The following is a 25,371-nucleotide window of genomic DNA, read 5'->3' on the forward strand; positions in this document are numbered from 1 at the left end:
AATTAAAAATTTAATTAGTTCACAATTAGAGGAGTCTAATAATAGGTATATGAACCTAACAAGTGGTATCAGAGCATAGGATGTTGCATGCATAATCGGATATTGTTTTTCCGAGTTAAAATGTTAACATATAAAACTAAAAATTTGTGATATATATGAGTAAACCACGAAATAATTATGCATGTCATATGTTCTGGTCCTCAAATGTTTTTAGGTCATTTTTACGATTTATGGAAATTTATAGCTCATTATAATGATTTTTAGTGATTTTATTACATTTTTATGATTAAAATGAACTTTTATTCACTAAAATAAATTAACCTTCACTACTGGCCTTGGTATTTTAGTATAACCTCACATGAATATTTTATGTATTGCATGTAAAATATCATATTAATTGGATTAATATTGCATGATTTATGATTTTTATGAGATAAAAATGGATTAAAAGAGGTAAAATTGTTAAAAATAGTTAAATTTCGAATTGGGCCATAAAACTTTAATACGTTGTCACATGCATGATTTACAGAGTGTATGTAAATTTCGAGATAGAAGGATCTCATTTAGCATTAATTATGAATTTTTAGAGTAAAAATGGCATAAATAGTGACTATTTTAGCATAAATGGCTAAAATGAATTGCATGACATGAGAAAATTATTTTAGGTTTCATAAATATCCCAATTATCAGATCTAAAGTTGTAAAATTGATTGGATTAATTTTTGGATACTTTAGATGTTTTATGAGATAAAACCGATAAAATGCAACTATATTTTCTCAAAATTAATTCAAAAAATTTTAACCATGATTTTTGATATTATGAGTGTCATGGAATTATTCCAGAATGTTCAAAAATTTAAAATTCAAATTTTGAAATTATTGTAATTTATTTTGGATTTATTTCATATAAATGATGATTTTAAGGTCAAATATGAGCATAAAAAATAAATCAAGTTGATTTATTGTCAAAAATTGAGTGATGACTAATTTTTGAGTCCTAAGAGTGTTAAGATAATTAACTTGATCTTAGATGTGATTTAAGTGTTAATTTGTGATTTTAAGAAGTTATTATCACGCATTTTCATAAAACCGGGTTATATAAACCATATAAGTTAAATAGGGCGATTTGGCACATAATTTGGCATGATACATAGATATTATAATGCTGCATATTTCAATTGTTGAATGTATTTTATTTATATAATTTTGAATTATGTAATTTTATCTTAGTATGGCTTTAGTTTCAATCGATATTACCCGTAATGAAAGGGAATATTGATTCGGTTGTAATTTAATGTGACCTCGTACCACTTTTATTTTATTTTATTAGTTTTTCCATTTTACAAATGTATAATAGGAATAGTTTTGTATTTTTATTATTATTTGTAATTATGGAATTGCTTCAAGACGGTGCCATTCGGAAAGGTGATCCGACAAAGACGGTGTTCTTGGGAGGCGTGCCACTTGAAGATTCAAGGGACCAAAGGAGTTGGTTTCCGAATACGTAATAGATTATTAGATTTTCTATTTTAGGAAGGCCATACTAGGAATTTTATTATTGCTTTGCATTTCTTTTAATATGTTGCATGCATTGCCAAATCACTATAACAACACATGCATATCATATCGAGTGATCGACCATGTCAATTATAATTATCGTAATTCACCGCTTTAGTTCACTTAAAACGTGATAGATAATAAATTGACATGACCTCTCGGTAAATTAATAATTGAGATTTAGCCTTACCAAATAGTAGAACCCACGAAATAAACCCAATTTCATAAGGAAGTTAATCCGGCTTCACTGTAATACAAACCTTGTTACGTTGGGTAAGTGGGTAATAAAATGTTATTACATCGAAATTTGGATTAAGCTCAACGGAAGTATTCGTGACCGTAGTCGCATGTGTTCCGGGCTAAAGATGAAAATTAGAGTAATTTTTATCAACCGAGAGTTCTAGAAGTAGAATCGATTAAGAGGTTAATCCACCGAGTTATATTAATAAGGGATGACTCGGCTCACCGTACCCGTATTAATATGAATTTGGATCTCGGAATCATTTATGATAGTTGGGTAGAGGTCACTACATAAATTCTTAACAACTTGTTTAAAATGTTTACAAGTATTGACAAAACGATAGATGTTTATTAATTCCTTCACTTCCTATTTTGTAGTCAGATTCGTTTTATCAATCGCAATGGCAACTCCAATTTCATCCGCAACCACTAGTTCCAACACGCTCACCAATGTGTCATGGATCCGATCCTTCATGGATCGACGTAAGTTAGAAAAGAATGGGTCCAATTTCGCTGATTGGAACGCGCAACTTCGCTTGGCCGCGGAGGGTGACGACAAGCTTCATTACCTTACCGAGGCATCTCGCACTGAACCTAATGCTAGGTCCACCGCCGCCGTTAGGCAAACCTATGAGGTTTACCAAAAGGAGTCGGTCGCGATCAAAAATGTGTTGATCTTTGCTATGGAGGCCAAACTCCAAAGAAGTGCTAAAAAGATTAGCACCGCTCATGAGATCTACATGAAGCTTGTGAACATGTTTTCACGAGCTCCTAGGGTCATACAATATAAGGCGGCTTCCGCATTCTTTGATCTCAACATTAAGGAGGGCCAAAAAGTTAGCCCTCATGTGCTCAAGTTGATGGAGCATGTTGAGACCTTAAAAATGCATAAGGTGGAAATTCCCGATGAACTAGTGATTGATCGGATTCTTCATTCCCTCAACAAAATCAAAGCATATGTTCAATTCCGAGTGAATTTTAATACGTAAGATAAGAAGGTTTCCCTTGATTAGTTGCAGAAAATGCTTGTTCAAGCCGAAAGGGATATGAGGCTAAGTGTTAGCTCCACCAAAGATGTGCTCAATGTCAATCATAAGAGCAAGGGAACCTTCAAGAAAGGCGGGAAAAAGGAAAAGAAGCGAACTCCCAACAGGAAAAAAGCTAAAGCTTGTGAAGCTAGTTCCTCCAAGCCCAAGTACAGTGCCTCCTTCGGGGACAAGTGCCACTATTGTTGTGGAGTTGGGCATTGGAAGAGAAATTATTCCAAATATCTTGGCAACATCAAAGCTGGAAAGGTTATTCCAGTAGGTATATAACTATCCCTATCTTTTGTGTTTCAATCTCAACCTTGGTATGATGATACAAGTTGTGATGATTACCCTTTTTATTGTAAATAGCGGCTCCTAGCAAGGAAAAAGGCAAGGAGAAGCAAGCTTAGAGTATCATGTGGGAAGCTAGAGTAGCCGACCTTGGTGATGGATCTATGGAAGCTTGACTTTAATTTACTTTGTCTTTAATTTTATGATGTACTTTGAGAACTTTAGAACTATTTTAAATTTCTTTGTGTGACTTGGAAATTAGTTTGTATCCTCTAAACAATTGTTGTGCTTTGGATATTTGTGATTTGGTTTTCAACCCAAGTCACTTATTTTATTATGTCATTAGTTCTAAAATCATCATCATATACTACTTGCATAGTGAAACATTAGATTAACAACTCAAATTGATCAAATAGACGATTATGATGATTGAATCATTATAAGTCCATAAGCTATGAATTTGATTCTCCTTATGTCTTTGTTACTAATAGTAACGACTTACTTATGTAAGATCAATTATAAAGTTGTAATGAGCTTTTGAACTCATTAAGTACGGAATTTACGAAACAATATGGACACATTATTCTAAATGAATGGTCAACCATGAGATACCTAGAATAGAGAGTCTATTAAATAGATGACATGGATAAGACTCGTATATTACATGAATCAAACTGCCATGTTAGGGATGGCCTTTTGAAAGCTAATACATAGTCTAGATAAACTGCTAATATTCCATCATATATATGTTTATAACTCACAAAGCTATCTCTCAAGAAGATAGATGTATTTCTGAGAGATCGAGTGGGAGTAAATTGGATCATCACAAACATCTCTTATAGTTGAAGTGTTACTTTGTGAAAGTAATGGAACTATAGAGTAGGAGTATAGTTAAAATTGAACAATTAATTTGTGAGAGAGAATATTGATATCTTATTGTAATGGGATTAAATAAGATTTATTTTAGTAATAAAAATGCTTTATTACTAAAATTGTTTATTGTTTGAGAAACAATTGAGATAAGAATGAATGGTTAATTATAAATACAAGATGTTGTGAATTATAATTATATGACCCATTTTATTTATGAGATCAAGCATCACTAGTGAATTTATTGTATGTAAATTAATTAATTTGTAAAATGATATTTATGTGATAAATATGCATTAAATTAATTAATAACATGTAACATACTACATGTAACATATTGTGTGACAAATGACAAATGGACAAAATAAAATGGTAGTCCATTTTATTGAGGTTGGACCGAAATGGAGGGTGTGTTAGTGGATTTTGGTTTTATTTTATTTGATAAAATGGTATGATGATGCCTACCTACAACTAGCCTTAGACCTATTCTTACACATCTTACACATCCAATTCTTGTGAAGACAAAAAGAGGAAAGTAAGATGCCCTTTTGGACATACCCTACCCGGCCTCACCTCCCCTTTTATGAGAACTTTTGTTCTCATTTTACAACACACTCATTCATTCACATCTCACACATGCAAAACTCTCATATTCTCTCCATCTCTCTAAAAACAAGGTTTTTAGATTCACAAGCATGTGTTCATCCATTCTAATATCAAATAAAGATTACTAGTGTAGTAATAGTAATAATATTATAATCATTTTAAGGGTACTAATATAATAATCTAGTTAATTAGTATACTAGTTTAAGGGTAAGTCTTGAGTTCAATCTATGGAGTGGCTTCTATAGTTGGAGTCTTTGGAGGATCATCCAACACATTAAGCTCAAGAACAAGTGAAGGAAGGTGACCTTACTTGTGCCCTATATTTCGAACCAACCAAAAAAGTAAGGAACATTGTTTTTCCTCATAAATCTTTTATTTTGTTATGCATGCACTAGATCTAAAGAACAAATAATTAAAAAGTTAATTAGTTCACTATTAGAGGAGTCTAATAATAGGTATATGAACCTTACACGATTTTGGAACCTGTAACTAATGAACCCAATGAATATAATGAGTCAAACTAAAATGAACCCGGGTAGGAGTTGTTAGGAGCTAATTCGGAGACTTGGGAGACGTCCTTAAGTCGCGAACTCGCCCAACAACTTTAAACCGGTCACTATGGGGTATCATGGGATTGCTATGTGTTTACTTATGTTATATGAATATGTTGGATGAGGTGTTATGTGGTTGAATGGAGGTGTGGTGGAAGAGACGAAGGTAATTGTTTATGATAACATGAATTGTGGTTGAGATCGCTACTAGTTTACTATTGTTTATATGCATATAATTAGATGAATATAGTGGATGAATATGTTGGGTGAATAAATTGTATGAATATGATCTATGAATATGTTTGAAAAGATGAAGTAATTAATTGCATGAGAATATGAAATTCATGTGGAGAACATGTTTATGTTATGGAAGTGGATTTTTTACTGTTGCTATGTTAGTAACATGTGAATAGGGGATTTTATGTCGTATATTATGTAATTGTTTTACGTAAAGTTATAGAATAAATGCATGTGGGTAGTACATGATTGATAAGTTGAATAATATATGTGCATGATGGATGTTGTTGTTTGGCTTTTGTAGATAGTAACATGTGGTTAGGGATACTGGTTTTACGAGTATCGAGTTGGTTTTGTTTACTTTGTTGTTGTGTAAGTTGTTTGGAAGAAAGAATCAAGTAGTTATGTTGTCCGATTATAGAGAGGTTTCCTTTAAACTGTTATAACATGATATGTATATATGATTTTGATGTGATTCCAATTGAAGGTAATAGCTTGTTCTTTTACGATTCTAACGATAGGTCACACGCCCAAAATGACCAAGAAACGAGTGAGATATGACCGTTTTACGAAAATTGGATAGTGGTGAGAAATGCGTAGGGTACTCGATCGAGTGGCCCTTACTCGATCGAGTGAACCTATTGTTACTCAATCGAGTACCCCTTACTCGATCGTATAGCCCTGGTAATTTGTTGTACGTGCTTATGACCTTCACCTACTCGATCGAGTAGGCTGTACTCGATCTAGTGACCCCTGTTTTGGGTCATATGCTTATCTTTTGACCTCGTCGCATATCATGTTTAATTGAAAGTTGTCCTTTTGCTTCTTTATGCATTGTTTTACATATGTGTTGGCCCTGATGCGTAAGTTACCCAATCTTATGATGAGGGGAGTGGCACCTTATAATGGGTATGAGTTTGGTGGGGAGGACATGAGTTATATGTGATTGTGATGAATAGTGGAAAAATAAAGGAAGATGGATGAGCTTATCGAGACAGGGAGAATGTTTTGTGAGATGTGGTGAGTGATATAATCACAAATTTGAGTAATGTAAAGGTAAGTGTATATGAGCAAGGAGTGATGTAAGTTTAGGGAACGTGAGAATGAAAAGATTGAAGTGAGGGATGCAAATAGTGGCAAATTGGGATGTGTGAATACTTATGGAGGGAGATGGTTAGGATTGTGTTGGTTAAGGTTATAATTGATGGAAAGTCGTTATAGAGGTATGGAAACGAATGGTGTATAGTGAGATCGAGTTATGCCGCGATGTGTAGGTAGTGGCCGAGTTTGGGAATTTGTATTATCAAGAGGTGAAACTAATGTGTGATTTCCTTGGACAATTAACGGTATGAAATGAGTTTTGGTTTCTAGAGGCAAAAAAAAACTTTGCTTGTGTGGATGGATTGGTGACAAGTGTGAGTGATAGCATGATGAGAGAATATTCATGGTAAGAAAGAGCGAGATGGTACTGATATAAAATAAAGGGATTTGAGGTTTGGAGCAATGAGAAGGTAACTGGAGCACTAAAGAGTTAAGTATAAGGAATAAGGAGTTGAATTGTTAATTCATTTTGTCGAGTATAAAAGGAAACGATTGAGGGGAGTAAACTAGGAGAATGTTGACCGGAGTTATGTGATACAGAAGTAAGGGATCGTCGAGATGTATGATACTATCATGAGGATGTGAGTTAATGGTTATATAGGAGTTTCAGGACAACATGTTAGTCACGAGTTTCGAGGAATTAAGGAAGTAAGAAGTTGGTAGAGTATCTGCACGATATGAGATTTTGGTGGAGAGTTAGGTGACGATACAATTAAGGATAGATTTGGGATGAATGTCCAGGTAAATTTTTGTTGATGGACTTAATGTTCGATATTTGGGATGTTAACCGAAGATGGGAAAAAAACCGTGATATTTAGAGATGAGTGTAAGAGGTTTGATATACGAACGGTGGTAGTGTTGAGGTGTTGTGACTAGTGGTTAAAGGTGATGATAAGTAGGAAAGATAGCCATTCTAAAGAGGTTGATTTAGTAGAGACCAGATTGATATGTATGGTTGTGAGGAAGTATAAGATATGGTTATAGGAGGCGGTTGCTAGTAGTTAAGTATTAATGGTATGGTTACATCTGTCAGGAGGTGATAGTTATGAGAATGGGAGAATGTGTTATAAAGGGCATGCGAGTTAAGCTCGGGCGAGAGATAACCTTTATCAAGTGGTAACTTACGTGATCAGGATTGACTAGTTGGATGTGATTACGGGTCTATGATGTGTATAAATGTCTGTGTGAGGTTCTAACCTCACAAGAAGTCGTATGGTGTAATAGTTATAAAGTTGTTATCTGAATGTTCTGTAATGTATGTTGGGTACGGTAACCTAATGGAATGATATTCAAAAAGTTATAGTTTGGGTGATCTGGCATGGTTAGTTATACTTGTATGTGTATTCATGATATATGTTTATTCCGTGAAATGGTGTGGATGATATTCATGAGGTTCCTATCTGTTTATTCCGTCTAGTATGTTGCGTTGTGATCTAGTAAAGCGGTTTTGAGTAAGTTTTCTTGTCCAGGAAGTTTTATGACTCAGTGGGTATGTGGTTGTTGTACCTCGGGTGGTGATCCGGGCATGGTACTTCGTGTTGTGATGCGGATATTTTCGCGCTGCGATGCGGCTGTTGTTGGCGATGTTGCGATGCCGTCATCGGTTGTGGTGGAGTAGGAGGGATGATTACGATACGAGTTTTCGAAAGTACATACCAGCTATATAGATTGTTGTTTTGTTTACTGATGTTTCTTGTGAGTTTCGTTTGGACATATAGATCGTTGTTTTGTTTATTGATGTTTCTTGCTAGTTTTGGCTTGGGAGTGAGGGTAGTGTATGATATGGAAGAGAGTTGCGCATGTGATTGGGGTTGTCATGGTATAGTAATATTCTGTTGATGGAATACAGTTGTGAGAGGTGGTTAGAATACTTTTGATCTTGTATTAGATAAGGCATTGGTGGACATAGTTGTGGCAAGAGTTTTGTGGAACGTGTGTGCCAAGCTGGAAGCGGCAAGTGGTTCGTAATATTTATTGGGAGAGTGAGTATACAGTGTTGGGAATTAGTATCACGTCAAGTTATGATGAGTTTTGCGGTAATTAAAGAAAAGAACTTGAGGATCTAGTGTGAGTGTGTGTAACAAGTGTGGATCGTGAGTATGCTTTTGGAGATAGGTGCTTTATATAGAGAGGTATGTCGTTTTGCGGTAATGTGGAAGAGTTCGAGTATTGGCTATGCTAAGGATTTTGTGATATTGGTTAGAGGGAGTGCAGAATAATTTGAGGTAGGAGAACTATTAGAGTAAGAGAACCTTGGAAATAGGAATGGTTATAGGTGTTGAGGCTATAGTTGGTTATCGTTGACATGCGGTGGTGAAGAGGAATTTGGGAAGCATAGCAAATGATTTAGTATTGGTGAGTTACGAGGACGTAACATTTATCTTAAGTAGAGTAGGATGCGGCAAAGAGAGTTCGATGGTTGTACATGTTGTAGTAGATTTGGAAGTTTGAGTCTTGGTGGAGAATAAAGAATGGATTTGCTTTGTGGTTGATATTGTTAAACGGTCATGGTCGTGCATGTAGTAGTGATAATGTTTATGAGTTCGATAGTGTTGACAGTTTGATGATGATGTTATGAGTGGGAGTAAACTTCGAGGACGAAGTTCCTTTTGAGGGTGGTAGAATGTAACGTTTCGTTTGATGTTTATGAGTGTCTTGATATTGGATTTTGTAGTAAATAATATGTAGTGAGACGAAGCTAGCGACATTGGTGGATGGTATTTGGAAGTGTATGGAGTTAGTGTCGACAGACTATAATGTGGTGGATACGATATCGTGAGCCATATTGTGGAGGTAGGCATAGTTGGTGGAATTGGTGTTAAGAGTTCATGTTTCATAGGTTGGGGTTTCCTTTTGAGTTCTTAGTTGCGTTGTTGTGTCTTGATCGAGTTAGTATGTTAGTTTTGAGTATGGGTTGAACTTCGGGAACGAAGTTCCTTTTAAGGAGGGAAGACTGTAATACTACGGTTTTTTATGTCTTTGGGTACTCTATCGAGAGGGGCTTACTCTGTCGAGTAAGTATGTTTTTATACGAAACAGTAGTCTTCCTAATGGGTACTCGATCGAGTACGTCTGGCACTCGATCGAGTAAGGGGCACTCAATCGAGTAAGTCACTTGCTTGATCGAGTAAGTCGGTTATGCGGGTTGTTTTAGCCGGGTTTTATTAGTAACGCGTGATTAATATATAAAGCCTTCCGTCACCTTATTTGGCACTTTTCACCTTTCTAAAACCTTTCAAAAAGAAAACAAGTTACGTTGCTCTCTTTCGTCGTGTTGCTATCAAATCCCAAAGGCTAAGGTGGTCGGATCGTCACGTTCTTTACGCCGTTAAGTTCGTCGTGTCGAGGGTAAGATCCTTGTATAGTTTTTATATCGTTTCATTGATTTTGGTTGAAACCCTAATTGGGTAATTTGGGGGTTTTGGAAGTATTTTGATACTAGATGGTGATTTTATGATTGTGTATTTGATAGGGATGATTTCGTAGAGTAACTTTGCTGATTCGCTATTATGACGGTATTGGTGATTTCTTTTCCAGGTAGGGTTTCCCTACTCGGTTATTGTTTACATAGTATTGTTGATGGTTGATTATTGTTGTTGATTCATATCGTATTAGAATTGGTAATTGGTGATTGTTGTTTTATAATGTAGTTGGTTGTGATTTTTTGTCTGTGGTTCTCGAGGTGCGTCCTCGGCTGAGTAGAGTCACTTGCGGGAGTGGCTTCACGCCCTCTGATTTGCCCTCTGTGGAACCCGCCACAGAGGGGATGTGCACATTAAGGAACATGGGTTATCGCTCGGATGAGATGAGCGGGGCTTAGGTGGGAACGGCTGCGGTCTCCCACTAGCGTTGTGGAATACTTGTTGAGATGGGTATTCTGGCAGGACTACACACCAAAGGTGTGTAGTCAGGTGTATGGAGTTATGATGGAGATTGGATGATTGTTTTACTGTTTCTGTTGTATTGTTTTTGTGTAATTAGTAACTGACCACGTTTAAATGTTTTGAAAACTGTGGTGATCCATTCGGGGGTGGTGAGCAGTTCTTGAACAGGTATTAGATGAACGCGCATGGATAGCTGGGTTGAGTCATCACGAGATGTCTAGAAGTCTTTCGCTGTGTCGTTAAACATTTGTACTTTAGGTGGTTTGACATTTTTGGGAAACAGTTGTATTTTCTTTAACAGTTTTGGTATTGGACATGTATCGCTTTAAATTTACTTAATAAAGTACGTTTCTTTATTTTCTATTTGATATATATTGCCTCGGATAACCGAGATGGTAGCATTCCCATGCCTTAAGTGGTCCTGATAAGGCACTTGGAGTATGGGAGTGTTACAAAACCAATCTAAATGAAGAGCGCATAAAAACAGCCTAATTCAAACATTATTTTGAGACAGAAATTATCATACAAATGAGAAAAACATAAAGGATCAAATTTTATCAAACAAGAGCATATAAAGCGACACAAAAGACGGAAACTTCGACATTTGTGGAGTAACCTATCACCGTTACCTTTTTGCCTTTCAAAACTCCGAGGAAAACGTCTAAAAAATACGAGCCTCCCTCCAGGTCTTCAAGCTCATCAACTAGAAGGAAGAAAACGGGTTGTTTCAATCACAAAACCGAGTTTGACTTAAGATGGCATTTTCGAAAACTCGGCAAAATAGAAGCTTTCTTACCTAGAAAGATGAAGGAGGAAGTGAGGAGGAGAATGTGCAAGAATTAAGGGAAAAGGTTGAGAAATGGAGTCGGGATTTGAGGTTGGAGCTCGTCGGAAATGAAGTCTTGGCTCTGTTTGTTTATGTTGTTGTTGCTCGAAAAAAAAGAAAAAAGACAGGGGAGGGAAAGTGACGAGGAAGGTTGGGTTGAGGGAATAAATAATAATAATAATAATAATAATAATAATAATAATAATAATAATAATAATAATAATAATAATAATAATAATAATAATAATAATAATAATAGTAATAATAATAGTAATAATAATAGTAATACAAATTGTAATAGTAATAGTAATAATAATAATAATAATAATAATAATAATAATAATAATAATAATAATAATAATAATAATAATAATAATAATAATAATAATAATAATAATAATAATAATAATAATAATAATAATAATAATAATAATAATAATAATAATAATAATAATAATAATAATAATAATAATAATAATAATAATAATAATAATAATAATAATAATAATAATAATAATAATAATAATAATAATAATCAATACATATATATATATATATATATAAAGCAGAAACTTTTCGAGCGATATTAGAGAGTCCAACTTTTTTAGAATTCCTAACAAGAGTAGATTTCGAAACAAATTTAATAAAATTATCTTAATAAAAGTAGATTTCTTAATATTTTAATAAAGTTATCCAAATATAAGTAGATTAAATTTATTTTAATAAGATTATTCGAGTAGGTGATACTCAAAATACACAATGTAATTAATTATATGGTATATATTAATTATAATATAAACATTATTCATACTATATCGAGTTAATTAGATTTTACTCCCTTTTGATTTTTTTTTGGCTAAAATTACTCACAAGTTGCATTTCTTCCTAAAATTACTTCAAAACTCCAATTTAAGTGACCTATTTCGTCTGTTTTTGAACTTATTCTGTTTGCGCCTTAGCCAATTTATATACTTTGAAGCTATAACTATGTAAACAAATGGATGGAGAGTTCAAAAACAGAGAAAATAAGTCACTTAAATTGAAGTTTGGAGCAATTTTAGAAGAAAAAAAATGCAACTTAAGGGAGTGATTTTAGCAAAAAAAAAAATCAAAAGGGAGTAATTTTTAAAATGTGGATTTCAAAAGGGAGTAAAATATAATTAACTACTATATCTTAAATTTCGTTTGTCATACTAACTGAAAAGTTAACTAAAACCTAAAAATGTAGCTTAAAAGGTAATTTAAAATTAAGAGGTGATAATTTAATTGATTAAGCCAAAAATGTTTGGCAAACTAACCAAAAGGTAGCTGTTTTTTTTGTCAAAATGATATAAAAGAACATAATAAGTTCTCTATATTTAATATTATAAATTGAATGAATAAAAAAAACTGGTAACTTATTTCTCACATGCTACTCTTATTTTGGTAAATAATTTATCTATCAAATATTTACAAAAAAATTAAGATTAATGAAATTTTGCTCAATAGCTAATTTCTTTGAAATAAAGCCTAAATATGATATTTTTCATGATCTCCCGACCTTCCTCATATCTAATTAATTACTTCTTGATGTTTTTTTTTTTTTTGCTAATGTTTACGTATTTTTGACCCTATTGTTAGTAGTTGATCTTAAGTTCCATTTTTAATTTTATAATTTCCATTATAGTTATTGGTTCAGAATAAATATTAGCAATTAGACATTGTAACACAAGGTACATATATACTCCAAAATCACGAGGAACATAATAAATAAGTAATTGGTTCAAAATAAATGTTAACTTTCTACATAAGAATAAAAATTATTGTTAGCTCTGCAATAAGAAAAAAAAAAGTAAAATAATTTGATCAAAAAGGAAAATCTATCACAAGTGTCCAACTATATCGCATTTGTCTTGGATGTAGCGAATATAAATAAAGTTTTAGACTCAAACTGAATTTTAAATCGTGCCAATTATGGGTGTTATATATGGGTAAAATAATATCAGAATTATTTAAGAAAGTTGTAGAATAGACGACTATATGACATTTAAATGGAACGAAACTATTTTAAGATCTCCCAAAGTTGAAGCGGTTATGGTTTTGAAATTGTTTACTTGCGACAAGTAGGGACATGTAATTTTTCTATTAAATACGGGTATGAGAAGGCCTGACATTCATCATGTCTTATCCCCCATTTGACATCCTTACTTTTAGGCGTTGCTTTTGTTTTCATTATGCGAGATTTGGTCGGGTATTTTAGTTGGTGTAGACTTTGGGAGTAAGATTCATTATCTTTTAGGAATTTCACACTAAATGTATTTCATCCTCTTTGCAATGATCTTCCGTATTGCTTCTACACAATTGTTAATGTGGAAGTTTGATCATGATTTTCGACATATTAATGGTCAAAATTATAAAAGTTTGACCTCTAAGAAGCAAGGTGAAAGAGTTTAAAAAGGGGAGAGAGAGTATACATCATGAATTTTTTTAATATAACTCATAATAGTATGCTCAACCAAGTGTGGTATAACAGGGTCTGTCTTATTATCAATCGCCCTCGAAAACTCATAGTAGAAGGGAAGATACTTACGGGTTCCAAAGTCGGCAAAAAGTCCTGAACCCGAGGATATTAATGACTTCCTCAGATACAAAGATTCTTTTCGTTCTTAAGCATAGACAATATACGTAGAGGCCTTGCTACGTAGACGTGACAAACAGAGCAGGTCGTGTCGGGTTCAGGTGTCACGTTTAAACAGGTCACGAACTCTTCAACCCAAATCCGACCCAATTAAATCTCTTGTCTTGTTCGTGTCAATCCAGTTACATTAATAGGTCATCAAATCTCAAACTCAACCCTAACCCGTTAATTTCGTGTCGTGTTTTCGTGTCATGTCATATTTAGAAAGTGTAAGTATATTTATGTGAGTATCAAGAAAATTTGTGATTAATTTAGTAAATAGGTTATTCGTGTCGGGTTCGTGTTTAGAGTGCCCAGGCCAGCCCAAACCTAGCCCAATTAAATCTCGTGTCGTGTTCGTGTCGACCCACTTACATAAATGGGTCGTTAAATGTCAACCCAAACCCGTTAATTTTGTATCGAATTCCTGCCGTGTTTTCGTGTCGTGTCATTGTTTGCCCGCTCTAATGCTGCGCCATAACAATAAACTAGAGCACTAAATCATGTTGAAATTTACCTGCCGAAACTAATTTTTATTAATGGTCTGCTTTACGTAGTTTCAAAAGCAACGTCATTCGAGAGATTAAGGTTCTACATCGATGATAGAAATGAAATGTATCAAGGCCACATGAAGGATATTGTTCGCAAAGAGGTTTTAATAATTTACCAAATTAAGATGTCGTATTATATATTTTGCATGGAGTTTTTAAGGATAAGTAGTCAAAGACTATTTCCGTAAAAAAATAGATGGTGCTAAGACAATAAGAACCGTAACTCTATAATCCAATTATATCTCTGAATGTTAGTATATAACTGATACCAAATGTCACAACGCTTTCGTTGCATTTTTGTAATAGGAACTGGTGATTAATCTGTCCTCATCTAAATCAACCCTCAAAATTTTGTTTGCTTCCATTTTTAGCATAATTTGACTTTTTGTTAAATTTAATAATTTTCTATTAGCAGACCATGGTAACGTAAATTAACGTTTTCAGCTGTGCCATAAAATATACTCCCTATGTCCCGGTCATTTTTTATCCTTTGGTTTTGGCACAAAGACCAAGGAAATGGGAGGGGGCAATTACTAAATGACAAGTGGAATAAATTGAGTGTGAATTATCAAATTACTCATCAAATTCATTCTTAAAATAGAAAGGACAACAAATGACTGAGACACTCCAAAATGAAAAAGGACAACAAATGACCAGGACAGTGGGAGTATACTACTAACTGACTTTATTAAACTAAATTGGTAACCCAACTATTATAAAATTGACATAAACTACTAACTGATGTTATCACATATATACTACTAGGTGCGCGTGCATTCTATGTAATAGAACAATAAATATTGCGTGATGTCTATAAGGAGCAAATACTCTTAATTGTAAATAGTCAAGGTAAAATTATGTTATAAGAGGTCTAACATTTTCTCTCAACGTACTAAATATATATAATTATGATACCTGCTATTTTTTGTAACATCACTCAGTTTTACGTAGTTGTAAAATAATTTGCAAAACTCATAAAGATATTTCTCCGTTATTAAGGGTTCATATTGGTGAACTCCACCATGTTTATAGAGAAAGCGTTTTGTATCTAATTAAAAACCGGTTGTGCATGTAACCCTGAAAAAGCTAGCGACATACTATAACTATGTCACTTGATGTTGTACTAATTGATGGCAAAAGTTTTATACTAAAAGCACTAATAATTCATCGGTTATCATCTATACCATTCACGATTTTTTTTTCTATCGATGATAACATAGTAGGACTTTTTTATCAACTTAAGAATATATTTTTACAGATAATCCTAATAGGAGCCCCGTGCATCGCACGGGCTTTCCAACTAGTAGTAGTAGTAGTAATAATAATAATAAAAATAATAATAACAACAACAACAACAACAACAACAACAACAACAACAACAACAACTACAACAACAACAACAACAACAAGAACAACAAAGAACAACAAAGAACAACAAAGAACAACAACAACAACAAGAACAACAACAACAACAACAACAACAACAACAACAACAACAACAACAACAACAACAACAACAACAACAACAACAACAACAACAACAACAACAACAACAACAACAACAACAACAACAACAACAACAACAACAACAACAACAACAACAACAACAACAACAACAACAACAACAACAACAACAACAACAACAACAACAACAACAACAACAACAACAACAACAACAACAACAACAACAACAACAACAACAACAACAACAACAACAACAACAACAACAACAACAACAACAACAACAACAACAACAACAATAAAATTAGTTAAAAGTAGAGTGTAAGAGAGTAGGTGAGTGTATTGTGTTGTCGAAATCGGGTTGGTCCGAATTAATATAGCTTTACAAGAGAAATGCGATGAACTTTGCTAGACGGAAATATTATTATTATTATCACTATTAATACTATCCGACTAAAAACATTTATTTTTATATAAACAAGCTTATAAAAATATAGCTTTTATAAAAAACATGTTTAAAATAAAATTAATAAAATTAAATAATTTAAAAATATAAAATAAAGTAATTGAATGGTTAAATAAATTATAAATGTCAAAAAGGAAAATTCGCGGGTGTTACAACATGAACCTTGAAACCCGCAACTTGGCATTTCACTTGAGTGGTAGTAGGATATGTGAGATGAGTTGTGAGAAATTTCGGGAATTTGTTGAGTTCATGACCACCCAATGTCTTAAGCAAATTGTACATGACATCTTTGAAAGTGCTAAGGAAGGTATGGAAGCGATAAAAGCCACATTTCAAAAATTCATTGAGGAAAACTATGATGAAAATGAGATTTGTGAGAATGAGACACCTTCTTATAACCTTGAGCCTACCCACTATGTTCACAAATTTGCCCCTCCTTGGGAAGATGGTGTGATAGATGAAGAGAGTGACGATGTGGACGAGTACATTCTTGATTGTGAAACCAATGCTTGGATGTCGTCATCCTACTCTTCTTGTGTAACAATGAACCCAACTTCCTTGGAATTTTGATGTTAATGGGCAAAGTGAGAGTGAGATGGATGTGAGCTTGAGTGAAAACTCACCCTTTGAGGATGACATGTTAGAGGGAGACAATTGTGTTGAACTTGGTGAGCCTTGTTACGACAACCCCTTTGATAATGGACCTTGTTGATATGAGGATTATGATGACATAGACACTATTGAAGTCACCTTGGATGATAATGAGAGCACTTGCCTTGATTGCGGTGATTTTGACTATTTGGAGGACGATTTGAGTGAAGTGTTAAGTTACTCGTTTCATGTTCCTTTCATCCATCACATCTCTTACAATTTTTGTGATAATGTTCTTAACATGATTGTTCGGTCTATTACTTGGGCATTATTCAATTGTATAATCTCGTGTTGCTTTTCATGCCTATTCATATCCCACTCCCAAGAATTTGACCGACTTCTACGTGCTTTGAGTGCTAGTGATAATTTTCTATGAAATTGTTTATTGACAATCTTTGGTTTGATGGAGTTCCTCAATAACCATTAACTTGTATATATGCATTTATTGTAGATTTTCATTCATTTAATAAATTGCATGAGAGATGAAAGAGAGGGATCTCATATTTTAATTGAGCTTTTTGAAGGGAGTTAATAAAAATGAGAAGATGAAAAATGTAAAGAAATGAATAAAATGGAAATTTTAGGCTTGTGCACATCTTTCTTATCATTAAAAAGGTGTTAAGACAAAATTTGCTTGAAATCCGTGGGGCCCGACCTCAACTCGTGCGAGTTGAAACCAAAGGAAAAGAAGAATTTTTCACTGCCTGAGAATCTGGGCAATTTTTGGAGAAAACGGGCGTCCCAGCCTTCAATCTGCGCAGGTCCAAAATAACCCGATCGTGTCAGGTCCCAACCCGAGCGGGTCTAGAACAACCCGAGCGGGTTCAACTGTAATTTGCAGAAATGATTCAGAAATCGAGCAGATCCTTGCCAACCCGCCCGTGTTGAGCTGATAACGCGTGTATGTTCTCATTTCAGTCCGTGAATATTACCTTGCATCCAAATCTCACCTACCATCTTCATCTTCTACATTCAAGCTCAACCCCAACTCACAAAAGATCACTCAAACATCAATTAAATTCAACCAAATTACCTTCGAATTACTCTAAAAATCATTCTAATCCATTTCTACACAATAAAAACCAACTTTTCAACCTTCTACATACTTAAAATCACCCATTTTCATCATTTTAAAAATTGAGGCTCCAAAAATCAGTGAGCTTCAACTATGTTTCGGGTTTGATTTTTGCCTTCTAGCTTCACTTCATTACTTCTAGTGTTCTAATAAGGCATTTTCAAAGTTGATTGGCTCTTATTTGTGAAGATTTGAAGCATTCTTGAGTAGGGATTCTTGGTGGATTTTAAGACAACAATTGTAACACCCCCCATACTCCAAGTGCCTTACCAAGACCACTTAAAGCATAAGAATGCCACCATCTCGGTTACCCGAGGCAATGTATATCAAATAGACCATAAAAAAATGTACTTTAATAAATAAGTTTAAGTAATTACATAACAAAACCAATTGTAAAGTAAAGTACAACTGTTCTACAACCAAATTACAATTGAAGTAACAAAAGTATAAAGACAACACAGCGGAAGACTACTATCAGACTCGTGAAAACTCCATCTCCAGCAAATCCCGCGCTCATCCATAGTATACCTGCTAGACAACTGCTCACCACCCCCGAATGGATCACCACAGTTTTTAAAAAATTTAAACGGGATCAGTACTGATTACAAAAACAAACAGCTGCAATAAAACAATACCACAACCAATTCAATCAACTCAAACTCCATCATCACACACCTGACTACACACTAGAGTGTGTAGCCCTGCCAGAATACTCATCGCAACAAGTATTCTACACCGCCAGTGGGGGACCGCAGCCGTTTCCACCTAAGCCCTGCTCATCTCATCCGAGCGATAAACCCATGTTCCTTAATGTGCACATCCATTCTGTGGCGGGTTCTATAGAAGGCGAATTAAGGGCGTGAAGCCACTCCCGCAAGTGACTCCATTTAGCCGAGGACGCACCTCGTAAACCACAGACAGTTACACGATAATCAAATTATACTACCAATAATCACCAATTCAGAATCCAATACCAATACGATATACAACAACAACAGTCAATCAACTACCAACAATACCATGTAATCAATACTGAGTAGGAAAACCCTACCTGGAATAGCAACCACAAGACCGTCACGGCAGCTAATCAATAACATTCCTCTACGAATCCTCCTCCTATAACACATATACATACAATTACCACCAAAACCACACAATACACCCAAAACCCCCAAAACTACACAATTAGGGTTTTAACCAAACTCAACGAAATGCTATAGAAATTATACAAGAAGCTTACCCACGACTCGACGAACTCAACGGCGTAAAGAACGTGGCGATCCGACACCTTAACCCTTTAGGATTTGATAGCAATGTGAGAGAGGAGAGTCACGTAACCTTGTTTTCTCTTTTGTGAAACTTAGAATGATGTAAAAGTAAAAAGAAACTGGTACAAATCCTTTATATACAAATCTCGCGTTGCTATCAAAACTTGACCAAATACTCGTAAACACTAACTTACTCGATCGAGTATGCCACCTACTCGATCGAGTACGCCACCTACTCGATCGAGTGCCTCTTACTCGATTGAGTAACCCACTTACTCGATCGAGTAACCCACTTACTCGATCGAGTATCCGTCAGCAGAACACTGTTTCGAAAACCAAACATACTTACGCGACAGAGTAAGCCCCACTCGATAGAGTACCCATAGACATAGAAAACCGTAGTATTACAGTCTTCCCTCCTTAAAAAGAATTTCGTCCCCGAAGTTCAACCCATACTCAAAACAAACATACTAACTCGATTAAGACATAACAACGCAATTAAGAACTCAAAACAAAACCTCAACCTATAAAACATGAACTCTTAACACCAACTCCACTAACTATGCCTACCTCCACAACACGGCTCACGATATCGTATCAACTACATTATAGTCTCTCTCGGCACTAACTCCATACACTACCAACTACCATCCACAAATGCTGCTAGCTCCGTAACATATCATCCACTAGAAAATCCAATACATAAACATCAAACGGAATGTTACATTCTACCACCCTTAAAAGGAACTTCGTCCTCGAAGTTTACTCCCACTCATAACATCATCATCCAACTGTCAACACAATCGAAGTATTCTCATACTCCTAGACATCACACTACTACAAGCACGGCCATGACCTTTAATAAAATCAATCACAACAAAGATCCATCCTTTATGCTACACCAACACTCTACTTCCAATTATACTACAACATGCACAACCATCAAACTCTCTTTTATCGCATTCTACTCCTCTTAAGATAAATGTTACGTCCTCGTAACTCACTAATACTAGATCTTGAGCTATATCTTCTCATTATCCTTATCACCACCGCACGTCAAAGATAACCGCCTATGACCTCAACACCTATAACCATTCCTATTTCCAAGGCTCTCTTACATAAACAGTTCTCATACCTCAATTCATTCGGCACACCACCTAACTTATACCACAAAATCCTTAGCATAACCAAAACTCCAATTGTTTCTTATTACCGCCGAAATGACAGTCCTCTATACATGCACTTATCTCCATACTCATAACTCATGATACACACTTATTACCCACACTCACACTAGATCCTTAAGTTCCTTTCTTTCATTACCGCAAAACTCATTCATAACTTAACATGATACTAATTTCCAAAACCATATACTCACTGTCCCAATAAAAGATTATGAACCACCTGCAGCTTCCAGATCAGCACAACACATGTTCCACAGATCACTTACAATTACTATGTCAACCAATCCCTCCTCTAAAACAAGATCACAAGTACTCCAACAACCTCTCGCAATTGTGTCCCATGAACAGAATATTACTATATCATAACAACAACGGAAACATGCCCAACTCTCTTTTATATCATACTCTACCCTCACTCCCAACCTGAAACTGGTATGAAACATCAATAAACAAAACAACCGTCTATATGTACAAACCGAAACTCACAGGAAGCAGCATCAAACAAAACAACAATCTATGTATAATTGGTATGTACTTTCGAAAACTCGTCTCGTAACCATCCTACCTACTCCACCACAACCGGTGACGGCATCGTAACACCGCCACCAACAGCCGCACCGCAGCGCAAAAATACCCGCATCACAACACGAAGTACCCTGCTCGGAGCACTATCCAAGGCACAACAACCACATCGTAGACATCACAACTTACACAATTCCCATAAACATGACTCAGGACAACTTCCCGGACAAGAAAACTTACTCAAAACTGCTTCACTATATCACAACGCAACATATTACACGGAATAAACAGATAAGAACCTCATGAAGGTCATCCATACCATTTCACGGAATAAACATGTATCATGAATACACATACAAGTATAACTAGCCATGCCAGATCACCCAAACTATCACTTTTGAATATCATTCCATTAGGTTACTGTACCCAACATATATTACAGAACATTCCAATAACAACTTTATAACTATCACACCACACCACTTATCGTGAGGTTAGAACCTCACACAAACGTTTATACACATCATAGACCCGTAATCACATCCAACTAATCAATCCTGATCACGTAAGTTACCACTTGATAAAGGTTACATCTCGCCCGAGCTTAACTCGTATGCCCCTAATAACATATGCTCCCATTTGCATAACCATCACCCCCTGCAAAATTTAACCATACACCTAATACTCAACTACTAGCAACCGCCTCCTAAGACCACGTCTTATACTTCCTCACAACCGTACATATCAATCCGACCTCTAGAAAATCAACCTCTTTAGAATTGTTATCTTTCTTATCTATCACCACCCTTAACCACTAGTGACAACACCACAATACCACCACTGCTCGTATAACAAATCTTTTACACTCACTTCTAAACATAACAGTTCATTTCCTATCTTCAGTTAGCATTCTAAATAACGAACATCAAATCCACCAACAAAATTTACCTCAACATTCTTCCCTATACTATCCTTAATTGTATCGTCATCTAACTCTCCACGAAAATCTCATATCGTGCAGATACTCTACCAACTTCTTACTCCATTAATTCCTCGAAACTCATGACTAACCATGTTGTCCTGAAACTCCTATATAACCATTAACTCACATTCTCATGATAGTATCATACATCTCGACGATTCCTTACTTCTATATCACATAACTCTGGTCAACATTTTTCTCAGCTTACTTTTATCCTTCTTTTCTCTTTACACTCAACAATACCAATTAATAGTTCATCTCCTTACTCCTTGTACCTAACTCTCTAGTAATCCAGTTACCTTTTCGTTGCTCCGAAACTCAAATTCCATTATTTCATATCAGTACCATCTCAATCTTGCTTACCATGGATCTTCTCTCATCACGCTATCACTCACAAACCAAAACTCTTTTCATACCGTTAATTGCCGAAGAAAAGCACACACTAGTTTTACCTCTTAATAAACCAAATCTCCCAAACTCAATCACTACCTACAAATCCACGTCGCGACATGTCTCCATCAAAGTTCACTATATACCACTCTTCTCCATCCCTCTACAACGACCTTTCATTACATATATTCTTAACCAACACAATCTAACCATTTCCCTCCATAATTCCTTACACATCTCAAGTTACTACTATCCACATCCTTCATTTCAACCTTTTCATTCTCACGTTCCTTACACCTACATCACTCCTTGCTCATATACACTTACCTTTACATTACTCAAATTTGCAATTATACCACTCACCACGTCTCACAAAACTTGCACCATGCCTCAATCAGCTCATCAATATTCCTTTTTTTGCCACTATCCATCACAACCACATATAACGCATGTCCTCCCTACCGAACTCATACCCACCATAAGGTGCCACTCATTACATCATAAGATTGGGTAACTTACGCATCAAGACCAACACATATGTAATACAATGCATAAAGAAGCAAAATAACACCTTTGAATTAAACATAATTGTAGATACCTCATTTCTGCACCTCCCGCAAGCCACCCGGTGATGATTGGGCCGCATGTTTGGTACACGGAACGATTTGTGACAGTTCGTAAGTTTATCATCAAATGATCGCTCAAACACTTGTGTCTACCTCTTAATCGTCATCTACTTACCGATACGGTCATTTTGGCAGTAATTAGAGTACATTTGGAGTCCGGGTCAAAAAACCGTCTTCATTTTCTAAAACCAGGTCAGGATGTTCTGGAATGTTCCGGATATTTCTATTCCATATTTCGCAATATTTTAATCTTTGTTAAAGAATTTCCCGTAATATTCACACAAAATATTAAGGAAAACAATATTAATCCGTTATTCCATAACCAAAACACGGAAATCCGATCCTCTTTTCTAGGGTTTCACGCGTCTTTCAGCAATGGCGAAGGAGCAATCTGGTTCTCAATCATCTCATAATCAGAATAAACAAAAAACTAGTAATTCCAATAACAATAATATACAATCATCTAGTAAATCACAAACTAGTAATAAATCAAATAATAATAACAGTGTTTCTAATGCAAAATCTAAGGAATCTGAAGGACATAGCAATGCGACTACTACTGAGAATCGTACAGCAGAAATTGCGCTGATACGACAGGAAGTTGCGACTCTTTTAGCTGCGGCGGGATATGTGGTACCGGAAGATGGGGATGTTACAGGCACCAGTGGATGGACCGAGGTTGTCTCAACAAGGAAGAATAAGGATGTGACTGGTAAATTGGCGACAATTTCGGAGGAAGAGACTACTGAAAATTTGGAGAAAGGTAAGCCACTCAAACTAACTGTGGAGGATGTTCAAGCTGAAATTGATTACTGGAATTTGGCTGTCTATGGTTATGTTATGGGGGCGAATCCGCCTTGGGAAGTGTTAGAGGGGTATCTGCGTCGTATATGGCAAAATTATGAGATTACTAAGATATCATTCCTGCCAAATGGTTTGTTTGTTGTTCGTTTTGCAAAATTGGAGCACCATAAGCTTGTTCTAGCACAGGATATGTTTCTCTTTGATGGGAAACCAATCATTCTAAGAGCCTGGGACCCCAATGTTAGGATATCGAAGGTCTCTGTGAAAACTGTTCCAATTTGGGCTAAGTTGGTTGGTTTGGATTTGAAGTTCTGGGGGAAGCAATGTTTGGAGAAACTAGCTGGACTTCTTGGGAAGTTTCTCAAAATTGATGAGCTTACTCTTGATAAGAAATTGCTTGGTTATGCTAAGGTTATGGTAGAAGTTGAGGTTGATAAAAGCTATCCAAATAAAATTGTTTTTGAAGATGAAAATGGAAAAGAGGTGACTGTTCTCGTGGAGTATGATTGGTTGCCTATTACCTGCTTGAAATGTAAAGGTGTTGGACACAGGGACACTCAATGTAGGGGGAGAGTGCCAAGGAGGAGTGCTCCTGTGCAGAATCAGACTGGCCCTAAGCAGGTCTGGAGGAAGAAACCAGAGCCTATTAGGGTTCTTGATCCTAAGGAATTCCCTGATTTACCAGTAACTGGTGGGGGTACTGAGCAGTCTGTGGCAGGGACTAGTAAGCCTTCTCCTGCTGCCAATTCTGGTCTAATTACACCAGCTTGTGTGCAGCAGAGGTCATCTTACACACCGGCTAGGATTCTCACTAGAATTACAAGACATGAATCCGGGGGTGCCGGAGGATGGTAGCTGAATTTATACCCAGTATAACTAATGAATTGATAAAAGATTTGAAATGGTTGATAAAGGAGGGGGGAGGTTATTCCTCCTCATGGTTAAGTTTGGAGTATGGAATATTAGGGGTCTCAACAGTGATAACAAACAGAGGGATGTTAAGTGGTATATGCATCATTCTAATGTGTCATTGTTTGGACTCCTTGAGACTAGGGTCAAACCTAGGTCTCTAAATAAAGTAGCTAAAAATATTTGTGAAGGGTGGTCGTTTACTACTAACTATAACTATCATAGTGGAGGTAGAATTTGGGTTCTATGGAAGGATAGTCATCTTAAGATTGATATAATAGTGAAGAGTGCTCAGTATATTCATGTCAAAGCTACTACTATTGAGGGGTGTGTTTTCTTTGTGACCTTTGTGTATGGTTATAACAAGATTGAGGAAAGAGTTCCTCTCTGGAATGATCTAATGGCTTGGACTATTACTCAACCTTGGGTGATCCTGGGAGACTTCAACAATGTTATGTACTCTAATGAAAGAATTGGGAAGATTGTAAAAGATGCTGAGATGAAACCATTTCAGGATGTTGTTGCTGCTTGTGAATTACAAGATATTAAAACTACTGGTGCATTCTTCACATGGACTAATAAGCAGCCTAGTGAGACAAGGGTCTACAGTCGTATTGACAGGGTTCTTGTGAATA

This window comes from Silene latifolia, chromosome 7 (assembly GCF_048544455.1).
Source record: "Silene latifolia isolate original U9 population chromosome 7, ASM4854445v1, whole genome shotgun sequence".
NCBI classification, from domain to species: domain Eukaryota; kingdom Viridiplantae; phylum Streptophyta; class Magnoliopsida; order Caryophyllales; family Caryophyllaceae; genus Silene; species Silene latifolia.